This window comes from Bombus huntii, chromosome 5 (assembly GCF_024542735.1).
Source record: "Bombus huntii isolate Logan2020A chromosome 5, iyBomHunt1.1, whole genome shotgun sequence".
NCBI classification, from domain to species: Eukaryota; Metazoa; Arthropoda; class Insecta; order Hymenoptera; family Apidae; genus Bombus; species Bombus huntii.
The window spans coordinates 7,481,615-7,494,431 of record NC_066242.1 but is presented as its reverse complement, the minus strand read 5'-3'; the positions used below and the strand labels follow the sequence as shown (position 1 = coordinate 7,494,431).

The window sequence follows — 12,817 nt, the reverse complement described above, 5'->3', positions numbered from 1 at the left end:
CAACTAAGAATTATTTTCACGAACTCATAAAATTTCATCGGTGGAAATCAATCTAGATTCACACGTTCTTATCTGAAGAACAGAAGAGGGAGAGAGACAAGATTAGCTAATTCTACACCATAAAGATCAATTAGTAACAATGGTGTTCAATCCGCTCCGCCATTGAAGAGATTAGAAAAGTTGAATGGCACGTGCCGTGCCGCATGTTTCCCTCATCGACAGCGAAACGAACGCTTCAAGTGCATCAGAATTCATTTGATCGCGTTCCAAGAACACGCGCACGATTCTGTGCAGCATGTTACCCCATACACAGCAAGGAAGGGAGAACGAGAGAACGGAAGAAGGAAAGGGACATGGCCGGTAGAGCCGCGGCGTTGCGAAGATGCGGATACATTTTTTACAAAACGTTTCTCATTCCGCGGCGCATTACTAGAGGAACGAGAGAGGGATGATGCGCGGGGAGAAGCTTGGACAAGGAGCAGGCCACGAACGGAAAAGAGGGAGTGGGAGGGAAGGCGAGCCTGAACATTTCGTGAAACAAGGAAAAATGCGACTCCACCGAGGCACGACCGCAGCATTTTTGTCTTTACAAAATTATGTATTCCGCAGGCCTCCGCCATATCTCTCAAAGCATAACAAGTTCCCTCTGTGTCTCTCTTGCCTCCCCCCCCACCACCCACCCGCCCTCCAACTCACCCCCCTCGACCCACGACCACTATTTCTTCCTTCTTCGCTCTTCTCGACTACGACCCACGAGATACCACCGTCCTTCTTTCATCTTCCACAGCTCGTTTGCTCTTTCTACCAGCCCCTCTCCTCTTCCTTTTCCGGCCGTGTGCTCGTGGATCTCCTCGTCCCATCCGCGTACACACCCACGGCGCGGCGTGCCACGTCTTTCCGCAGATCCACGTCCATCGTTTTCCTACGACGTAGAGTCCGTACGGACGCGAGCCACAGCTACCGAAATCGAATATCCTGCGGGAGGAGAAGCTCGACCGTGGGATAGTTCAGCCTGTTCATCGTGAACACCAATCCTACGCTTTGATTTTCTCGCTACCTTCTACCTGGTTAATAATCCCTTCAGCTGCCCTATACTGGATTGAAATGCTTCCATGTCTCTACCGTTGGATTGGAAGGTTCTTAAATTTCCCGAGTCTAAATCGACTCTTGGTTATGTTTGCACTGCTGTTTGTACTGCTGTTAAGTTCGTTAGACTCGAAGGGGTTTCGCTGGGTTTTTAAGTCAATTTGGTGTCGTGTTTCTTTGTCGATAATGGTCCTCATATAGTAGCAATATAGTAGAAGCATTTTATAAATTAGGGTCTTCGTCCTAATCAAGATGCATTAGTTTCGAATCTTCAATATTGTCATGATTATCGACTAGAGTCGAGTACGGCTTTTACAACAAAAATTAATGAAATATTATTTTTGTTACGTTAGTAGAAAAATTCAGTAACTTTGAATATTTCGCTGGAAATAATAAACAATCAAAAAAGATTGACCCTTATATGGAGTGACTGTAACGTTACTAATCGTCGTAGCATTAAACAGATGCGTTGCAAGTAACTTACACTATGAATCTAGAAAGTTGTATCGAAATCTGCGCGTCACACTTGGCTAATATTCCTGTTACTGATTCATCTAAGTTGCTCAATGGTTCGCACAATACGACTTCAGCGAAGTAAGCCTTTAAGCCTACCGTCATGTCAGAGGAATCCACGATTTCATTGAGAGACGAGCCAGTTAACACGAACCACGGTTGCCACCGTAAAATTTTCGTTTCCAGATCACGGGGGATCTGGTTTACTGGCGGAGCAGCTTGGAATCGGCGCGAACATCGTCGGTTTCCACGATAGCCCATGTTGTAGAGCCTCGTAACGGTATCCAAGACAGTTCGTGAAGATTTCAGCTCTCGATCGGCCGATGTTCGAGGAATTCGACTGTCGGCCGCGCGATCGGCAATGGTAGACGTTTTGTAGGACCGTTAGACGGTTGTTGACGAGCAACTGTTTGGACATTATGCCCCGCTTCTCTGTAATCTGACCGATCTCAGCCGGTGTTCCTTACGGGGGTTGGGGCGGCTGGTCGTGTGGCGATCCATTACACCTTCCACGCGGTATCTTCTCGCAGCATCTAAGACAAAGTCTCTGAAGAAGGCGAACAAGAGAAGGGGGAGAGAAAAGGTATCCGTGTCAAACGAGGAGGGCCACGGAAACTCCCCGCACCCGACGACATTGACGGATTCTCGTCGCGGGCTCGATGCGATCAACGCCATGCCGATCTATCATTCCATTCGAACAGTGCTCGCCAACTCCTATTAGAGTGAATGATCGCGTGGAACGTTTCTTTATGCTATTCGAGGGATTGTCTCGTTACTTAACAGAACATACAGCGCGCGGTTACAACGATGATACGATCTCCAGAGATAGTGCAAGGTCTTGCACGAAGGTAAACGAATAGTGGAATGAAACAATTTGGAGAGCATTGACATCGACTAATCGAAAAGTTTGACTTTCATTTGCGATCGTAGATAATCCCCACGAAATTTCAAAATTGTATTTGTTCCTTCGGAATTACTATATCACTGAAATAAGTTTCAAACGTTTTATTCGACGAATGGTAATCTAATAAAGACATTGCTGAGTATCCCAAAATTTCATGCTTTTTGGAGATTGAGAAAAGCGAAAGAATGAAGGTTGAACATAAATCATTCAATTAGCATGTGGTGGATTAAGAACACAAGCTACGCTTTCTGCAATAAATAAGAATTTCATTAAAACTTTTGTGAAAGATAACGCCTGATATATTTTAATGACGCTGAATCGAAAACACACGAAGCCATTTGCGGTGTTAATATTTTCTGAAATCTTATTCCTGGGTCCCTACTGTCAGTCATTCTCGTCAGAAAAGCACGTCGTTAATCGGACCCAAAAACACACCTAACGAAAATCCTGATTCCCGGGGATTTTCAAATTTCATAAACAACGTTCGTTGAAACACGATATTTGCGGCTGTTATCGTCCCGTGGTATCTCTGTCTAACCTCTCGAAATTTCATGAAAAAAGCAATCGCCGCGAGGACCCGTTGTAATTCGCGATTGGCCTCGTCGAGGAACGACTTTATTGGAGCTCCATTAAACGGGAAAAGCAGCGAACATCGTGCACGTATATGACCGTCATAAATCGATCGTTGCGCAAATTGCCTTGGCCCAACATCTGGCATCGTGTTTGCCTATCAGTCGGATCACATTCAACGGCGGTGAAGGACAGAGGAACCGGGAGGAGATCAGAATTCGATAAAACCGCTCCAGACCCCGGTGTAAAGTGCTTTACCGCGCTCCGGAGCAGGAGGTAAATTGCGCGTAGTGCTGCGTTCGGATCTTGTAGGAACGAGTTTCGCATTTTACAGGCGTGTGATCGTTCTACTAAACGACCAATCGAATCGTACTGGATCCCCCGTTTATTCGCTCCTCGAATGGATCCGTTGTCGGGCTATTTACTCTTCGAGCCACGAAGAACGAACGCGCGAGCAACTCTGTTCTCCGTGGTCGTCCCGTCGTGCTTTTCTTACGCGCCAATGCGTCATGGCCACGGCCACGTTAACGTTCGTGTTTTCTGAAGATGTTGCTTGCCTTTGGATAGTTCCTTCAATGGGCTATGAGTAATGCTCCGAAGAACATTTTTCTGGCTGTCCTCCTCTCGATTGCCCGCATCTCTCCCACAGATTCCACGCTTTGCTGGAATTAAGTTCGCCGAATGCGGGAACATCATATTGGATGAAACGTCGGTTTACGTCGATAAAGGGTTGTTGTCAGACAGTTTCAATTATATTGCGTTTAACTTTATAATTTTTTCTGCTATTTTCTTTTATTAGCGCGAATGAGTTTTATGCTTATGAGTTTTATATCATCAGACAAATATTTCTTACAAATTAGATACTCGACAAAATGTTTGATTTAGTGTGGCTAATTGATAAGAATGAAACATACAAAAATTCCTAAATCAGCCTACTGTCACAAACGTGGAAAATTGATTTACTTTTATCGAGTTTTCAATTCTTTGCGCTTCTATTATTCGTCTCACTTATATAGATTGACAATTATAACTGGAATTTAGAAATACACAATATCATTCATGATATAACTTTTCACTTCGATGTCCATAGAAATTTTGTATGAAAATAATATCACAGAAAATATGTTGCATCAACCGTTGCCATAAAAGGAAGCGTTATATTTATATGGATATAATTACCGGGCGCAAGAAACTACCTATTTGCCTCTTTATTACTTTCAGACTTCAGTCGACTTGACTTTCTGTAACATCGTAGCGAAAACGATGTTTAATTAACAGTAACATCAGCTCGTAATTACTTATTGCGTATTTTAATGTATTCCCCGCGTAAAAAGATTCCAGCAGGTCTAGCACGGTTTTTACGAAACTGTCCTGTGATCCAGGCTAACCGATAGCGTCTAGCTTCTACTAGCCGATCGTTAGATATACGGAAACTTTAACGTGGTTCAGCATCACGGCAGTCAGTTATAAGATAGCGACACTATATGATAGTCGCGATGCTCGTTCGAATTTCAATTTTACACAACGGTGTTAATCCACTCGTTGCTAATTGGAAAATTAGTTTGGGCATACGCGAGCAGATCGGCGAATCTGATGGTGATTCGAGGATTCGAAGAACGTCACGAACCTTTTATCCCTTTCTGTTTTGGCTCGCTTGAACCCTGTGAGAAAACGTTCAATTAGCTACGAATGAGAATCGACAGGACGTCTGAAATGACCGTCATAAAGTCTTCGACGAATTATCGTGTTTTCAGGATCCAGTTGAGTCCTCGAAGCGAGAGGCTATCGATAGAGATTGGTATCGGGGAGTCGATTTAAGGTCATGCCCGGAATTCCTGATGATTCTATTTCAACCTCGTTGCCTTTCCAGCCTGATCCTGGCCCATCTTTATGTCATCAGCTTTCTCGATAACTATACCGGGCCATCCCATCTCCTCGACTAATAAAAGTCTCGATTTTAACAGCATGACGGTTCTACTACGGTTCTGATATGTTGATACGTCAAGAATAATGGCTTTAACAGGGTACACTGGTTTTAGACTATTCGAAAGTTTAGTATTCGGGCTTTTTTGTTCTTCGAGTCGATGATAAGTTCTAAGCTCAAAAGTATTTGAGTTTAATTTATATGTTTCTCGCGGTACGTACAATTGGTAAATCTCGTCGCATAAAACGCAGCAAAAAAATTATTATGAAATACTGGAAACCATTATGTAACTCAACCTATAATCTCGAAGATCATCTGTGATCCAACAACATTGAACAGTAACAACGTTGGTATTTTAAAGACAACGTTCTGCAAATAGATTTATAATGGTCAAAGACACACTCTATAAATTATGTTTTACGATACCAAAAGAACCATAGGCGCTAAAAAATCAAATTAAGCGTCAGAACGAACAAATTAACGCAGATTGGAGGTTTGAGCAGATCAGCGCGCGAATAGGCCACGTGCAGAGGTGGTCGGGGCAACATAGACAAGCGTCCATTAACAATTATAATAAAAGAGCCGGCGTGCGGACACCAGAGGAGACGAACTCTGCTCGGTCCAGGGATAATTTTAATTTAAACAAATGGTCAAGAGGGCGGCATCTTTGTCCGCGTCTTGTATTATTTATGCCCGACTACTCAGAGTGCACGTGCGCCGCTGTGTCATCGGCGGGACGGGTGCGTTGCCTCGTGTCGTGTCAATGTTTTCCTGAACCCACCAGGTATACGACGTACCTGCCCGACGTATTCTCTCTGTCTCTCCTACTTGCTTCTTCGTTGTTCTCCCCCCTCCCCTTGTCATCTCTTCGTCGTTCTCTGCCCCTTTTGCCCTGATTTATGCGATTGCGACTAGAGATGCCTCCTCCGCTCATTAGCAACTGGGTTCTTGACCCCTTCGCTCTTCATGGTTAGACTTTGCACTGTTTACAAGGTAAACAGTGTTCCCAATGTCTTTGAATTTTTTGTTTGAATCAAAAGAGAATTACGTATATGGTCAAGGGAATTTGGAAAAAGTTTGCTAATTATTTCGAGAAGGAATTCTTGGTACATGATTGTCAAACTTGAAATTCAAATTTAACGATAGAATTATATATGTATAATTTTGATTGTGATCACTAGGTCGCAAATTCTTATGCAATTTCATACTTTCACGAACATAACTAAGGAAAATGTAATACTTTACGTATATCTTTAAAGTTTGAGGTTACCGATGGAAAACTTGTAGTTTGAAAAATGAGAATAAAATGAAATAATCGAAAGAGTTTCGTTAGTGGAACAGTTCTCTATAGTATCAATATAGAGCTACAAAATCAAATTTTACCAAACTCTATAGTTATATTCTCGGTACTTTTTTTGGAAATGATTCCGACGAATCGGATATAAAATTAAAATTTGGAAAATAGGTTGCTCAAAGTATATAATCTGTATTGGGTTTGTTGCGCGTCACCGATGACGTGATGAAATTTTCAGATCGCAAAGAGACGCCGATAAGGGGACACGAGGTTCGCAATTTGCGGGGAAATGAAGGAGTTAGGCCGCTCGTTGCAGGCCGAAGCGACCGTTTGACATTCCAGTCGTTGTTATTATCGGCAGACCGGCGGATCTGGAGGGACTCTGATGACTCAGAGCTACCGAGCCGTTCTGCTAATTTTTCAATTTATTCCTCCAATTACGCCGGGTACGCGATACGCCGACAATTGGCCGTTATTAGTTTCGAAACGCGACGTTCAGGCCGGGGTTTCCGTCGTCAGAACGAATTCGCAACTTACGAAGCTCTGACGTCTTCTACCACTCCTCAACCGCTTCTAGCAAACTTTCCCTTCGGCGAAATTTGAAAGAACCTTCTTACAAGTTGCAGCAAATTTTTTGTTAACAATAAAATTGTTAGGTTTTCCTAGCAAGTTAATTTTTGAAAGTTTTTTAAACAGATGAAATGTCTTAATTTAGAAGATGGTAATATTTCCGCAATTTTCTGAAAATTTACTACTAGATGAATTCTTGAGTACATCAATTCTTCTTTGCAACATTTTTCTAGAAAGAAATTGTTTATGTTAAATATACACCACGATTTGCAAACTTGCAATCCAAACTTGCAAACTGACCCTTCCACATTGTCCATTTATTGTAATTTATCATTCTATCCGACGAATAAATCACGTAAAGGTTTCACAACCCACTTAACGCACCAATCATTTACGACATTAGCAAAATAAAAATCTAAAAAGGTCCGATACTAGAATACAAATACGATACAAATCATACAAAAGCTATCAAATATTAACTAATCATTCCTAGTCTCTCGCTTATCGTCGCACGTTCAAACTATTATCATTGACAACCACTTAAACTCAGAATTCTTCCATTTAGAATCTTAGATCTTGGAGAACTGCATGGAGGACCAATGGCCTCGCGAGAAGCACGGAATCTTCGGGAAAAAGATGCAAAAAGTGTTGGACGCGGTCGCGGTCGCGAAGAAGTGGAAGAAGCATCGCGAACGCGAAAGGAAACAAATAGGGGAAAAAGGCGAAAAAACGAAAAGGAAAAGAAAGAAACGAAGAAAAAGAGAGAGAGAGAGAGAGAGACATTTGCTCGAAGAGTAAGCGGGTCTCGTGAGGAGCGAGAAGGACGGTGAGAATAGCTGAAATCACGATGTGGATGGAGCAAGACCCATCCAGTCGGCAAAGGAGAAAGAGAACAAGCGAGAGCTGGAAGGAGGGGGGCGAGCGTGTCCCGAGCTACCACGCGGCGTCTATAGGCCCTTTGATCTTTGCCGCTCTTCGCTTCTGCCTCGCTCTATCGACACTTCATACTTCTACGGCTGATCGCAGCCATAAAACATTATACCAGGGCTCGGCAGAGAACCGCGAGACCTTCGTTCGACGGTGCCCCATTGTGTCCGCCCAGTGCACAACCTCTGCCCGCCTTTCCTCGCTCCCCCGCGAAACCGTCATCACGAAACCTAGCGAAATAATTAAAATGCGACGCTCCATCGAAAAGCCAGCAACCCGAGTTTTTATGTTCCTCTCCATCGCGGACTGAATGTCTGCAACGGTAGACCTTTTCTCGAAGACCTGTCCTGTTGCAGGTGCGAAAAGTATTAGAGAGGAGCGTGAAGATGATGTTTGTTAACGAAATTGGCGTACGTCGTTGGAGTATTTTTGGTAATAAGACGGGGTAATCGGGGAATTTTAATGGACAGCGAAATCTGTTTACGCTGTTCATGCTTTTGTTGGCTCGATGGTTAGTGCGTTTTGCGTATAAATTAATACGATGCTTGTAGATTTATCTATCTCTAATAGGATTCAAAGTTTGCTTACGTAATTTCATATGATTTTTCCTTCTATAACTTGATCATTAGTTTTACACAAACTGATTAAATAATAAATTGATTGTTTAAAAAGTACTGATACGGTGTCCTCCTACGAAGTGATTTGTATTTATCTTCGCATGTTATATAAAAACTTTTGAAACCTAATAACGTGTTATTTATTATATTTTGCAGAACATATACTTTATTCGCTATTTCATCACTAAAAATTTTCATTTTTAGAGACAATTGTTCAATGATTGCTATGAAATATAATCAATATTATAATTAGTATTTTGGTTATTGAATACCAAATAACAATTAAAATCATATCAGAAATCAGTTCGTCAGAAATGTAATTTCCTTGTTCGTACGTCGCTTATTGTCAGTATCAGTTGAACGATAGCTTCCGCGAAATAGCAAAGAATTGCCTGCGAGTTTTTGCTGTACAACTTTTACCTGTGGAAATAGCGTTGAATTTATGGGCTATTAATATCTGTAATGCTGCGGCTACATAGACACAGACGTATCTATTAATAGGGCCAGCAAAATACTAGCGTGCACCGCAGTTAACGCACCCACCACGCTCAAGAATGATAAAGTTGGCTGTCGCTCGCACTCTATCATGTTGTTAAGACCGAAGGTGCGACATTTCTGCGGCTGGTTTGAACGTTACTCTAAAATAACCGGATCCGAAGAGAAAAAATTGTTACGACTTCCATCTCGAATTGCAGAATTTATTCCGCCGGCAAGATTCATACGATCTCTATTATACACGATTTCTTTTCATTCCACGTTTAAATGACGTTTCATAACATGAAACATCACGCGAAACGTTGCAAAACGTCGATTACACGTCGCTGATTCGATAAATATATACTATACAATCTTTATTTTTTATTACGATCCAACGATCGTTTCTAATGGAAATTCGTTTAATTGGAAAATAGAGAGAAAAGAAGTAAGAGATCTTGCCGTGAACGTCGTCGAAAGAAAGATGAAAGACGTCGATGGAAAGATTTTGTTCGATATTTTACGACGTGGCGCATTCGTGGTCCGCGACCTCGAGAAACACGCTAGGTCGGGTCATTAAGAGGCCACGAGGACTTTTGTTTTATAGAGGGCTCTACGGTTTAAAGGAGATAGTATCCTTCGAACAGGGAAGGTCAGCCGAATTCAAACGGCCGTCTGAAAAGGTCCTTCTTTCCCGAGAAGTGGCCCGATCGTGTTACACCGGCATTTCGGGCCTCGTATCATGGTAATTATCCATCCTCTTGACTATGGAGACACTTTGGATTGGGTTACACTTGTTGGTTTATGCAATTAGTGGGCATCATTTTTTACGCCTGCGAAATAAATTCTACCTCTTGCCATACGTTCGTGCAGAATTCTAAATTTCCAATTTGTATTTAATATTAAGACTTTCTGTAGACATTGTATATTTGTTTTTAATTATTCTTATTCTTTCGATATCCATTTCACTACTTAATTCGTTTTACCATATCACCTGATTTATTTCTCTCTTATTAATTAGTCTTGAGAAAAATACAATAGTTGTTAACAAGCCTGTTCCCTTCGTCTATGCTTTATATCAAAAATTCATTTCTTTTTAAATTGGAAATTGGTAGTTTGTATTACACAATAAGACAATCAATCGCAGATCCTTCGTATCTTGTTATTTATGAGTTTCTAGTAATATAGTGAATCGCCTATTTATATGAAATTTTCATTTCCAGCATCTTATCGTTATACGTATCTATCAATTAAATCTATCAATTATGCAACTAACCGAAAAGCTAAAAGCATTTCTATAACATCCATTAATCCACTAATAATCTATCCGAGGTGTATCACATTATATCATCTTGTCCCTTGCCATATCCTGCCTGTTTTTCTTTTCAATTGTACATCAGAGCCGAAGCAAAGCGATAGAGACCGTAGAAGCCATCAATTGTATCCACAACCTCTCCCTTTCGTTGATTAATCGATATTTCTGAAAACGCCCATGGGACCCGAACTCATCTTTCTCGGTCGTCTCGGGAGACTCAGGAGGGACACGAATCATACTGTTACGGATACGATCCGTTAATGACCGAATTAATTTTTCCATGCGACGACGAGTCGTACACACGCCCGAGAAGAGAACGACAGAGACGGAGGATAGAGAGCGTTATTAATTAACTTGATAGACCATAAATAAAGCTCGACCCGCCCCCTCCACCAACCGCCTCCACCACTCTCTGGAGACGAATATAAATAAATAAATGTCTCCGCACGATGCGTTATGTTAATTGGGGCGTTGTCTCACAGCATTCGCACGCACCTATTCTCATTAGCCTTTTACTATCGAACAGGACTCGTTACATTTATTTTATAACCGCGTTCTTCTTCCGGTCCCAGCATGAGTTACCATCCCACTTACGATGTCGTGTTGCACGTTTATTAATGCTTGCAGCTTTTCTTTCTTCCATGTGTCGATCAGTTCACTATCTCGTTGGTGGTTCTCGTTGCGAGAATGGAATTAGATTTTTACATAACTTTTAACATCTTGAAGATTGCAAACACAGAGTTTTTGATAGCGTAACTTGTTTTTAAGAAGTAGTAGACCTATCGATGGAGTTACACAGATATAATGAGGTTTATATTTTCTTAGATTTTTTCAGTATAAGTAGTATTAAAATGGTGTTTAATATATTAGATAATTTATACTTACTTAGTAAACGATTGTTTTCTCAGCAGATTATTTTCAACCTATTTCAAGTTTTTAAGTTCTTCTCAGCACTCTAATAAACAGAGTAATACTTTGCAGGACTACTTACAAGAATACCCTATAAAGAAGAATTATAGTAAATCTCTATTAGGACGAATTGAACTTCTATCAAATAAATTCTTTTATTTGAATAAAAAAACGTAATGGACAGAATCAATGAATGTCTATTACATAAACCGTTTATCTTCAGACATCCAGATAAATAGAGCATTCATTTGTATTTACATCACATAAATAAATTCTTTCAGAACTATTACGCTTTTAGATTTCAGTTACATAACATAACATATGGTAAGAATAACAGTAACCTAAGCTGCAAGTAACTTACACAGGTCTTTGATCCGTTAATATCTTGGATTTATTGAAGACACGTGAGACACTATTATTTCGCTGGTTAGAAGAATTGCTAGTTGACAAGGATCGACGAAAGATCGTGGAATCGCAACGCGTACACGAAACGCAAGGGAATTCGGCGATGGCCTGAGAAGTGGCAAGTAACGACTCGCGTCAAAAACGCGACAGATCGTCGTGCATCAAGCGTGGCCGTAACAGGCGCTTCGCGACGCGCTCGTTACGAGTCGGCCTTGTTCTGATCCACGTTGCATTTAGTCAGGACCACCCTGTATCCGCAAGACGCATCTGCCCACGTACGTGGACCGCTCCCGACGAGAATATTTATACAGCCATTGTCCCCGAATCTGGCGCCGATAACTCAGTCTAATTATGCGCGCGCACCGAGATGGATCGCTAGAAAAAGTACAATAGAAAAACGGAACGCTTAAAAATTTGGAAATAGATAGAGATCCTAAGAAAGAATAAAAAAAGAAACGTTTCACTCCATCGATCTTACTATATTTGAATCGTCAATAGTGATAATTAAAATAATTGTCTATCGAATCTGTACTTCTGTAATTATATTACCAAAAGTTTAGTGGCAACTAAACTGTCAAATATGTGTATATATATATATGTACATACAGCGTATGTTCCTTCTAAATCATATAAAAATTTTCGTACGCAGAATTGAACAATAACAAACTCAAATAATGACAATAGATTACAGATACGAATGTAATAATACATTGACATATTTATTGTATTAATTTTTCTTATGTTGCATTCGTAAACATGACAACGAAATCTAGCCTTTACTGTGTAGGTTAATATCAAAGAGAGGGTACCTGATATTTCACGTTGCTATCGGCTAAATATCAGTCCATATGCAGCAATCAGCTCACAGCACAAACACACATATACACATACTCATACACTGAACATTTTAAAAAACATCACAAATTTTATATTCAATCGCGAGAAAATTCTACGTGTCATCAATATCCTCGCCATCTTAGAAATGACGTTTCGCATCTTCGACGTTTGATGTGATTGGTCATTTACAATTATAGCGTCGCTACTAGCGGCGGGCCCATTTGAATTTTAAATTCAAAGCGGTTCGTAGTTTCTCACTGTGTATTAGAAACAGCAAAATTATTTCAAATAATTCGGAATATTTAAAACTCTTGAAATTCTTAGTAAGTATAAGAAACGCAAAGATAAAAATGTCTATTATGCATATAATTCGTAGAAATATATTGTATAAAGTATTTCAAGTGGAATACTGTTTGTAATATTTTATTTAATAGACGAAACAATTCGTCGTTTAGGTTTTTATTTCTTAAAT

The 12,817-nt window shown here is 40.7% G+C and overlaps 1 long non-coding RNA gene across 3 annotated transcripts in view; it reads right to left on the bottom strand.

The window, feature by feature from the left end:
* LOC126865998 (uncharacterized) overlaps nucleotides 1-12,496 on the bottom strand; it is a 175,920-nt gene extending 163,424 nt beyond the window's left edge. For 2 of the 3 annotated variants that reach the window (XR_007689750.1, XR_007689751.1), the window contains exons 1-4: nucleotides 12,318-12,496; nucleotides 11,465-11,883; nucleotides 11,080-11,194; nucleotides 10,690-10,973 (exon numbers count right to left, since the gene is read on the bottom strand). This is a non-coding gene — a long non-coding RNA (uncharacterized LOC126865998). Of the gene's footprint in view, nucleotides 1-9,855; nucleotides 10,974-11,079; nucleotides 11,195-11,464; nucleotides 11,884-12,317 lie in introns of those variants that run through there. The other variant, XR_007689749.1, reaches the window with a different exon arrangement.
* Nucleotides 12,497-12,817: the final 321 nt, after the last annotated feature.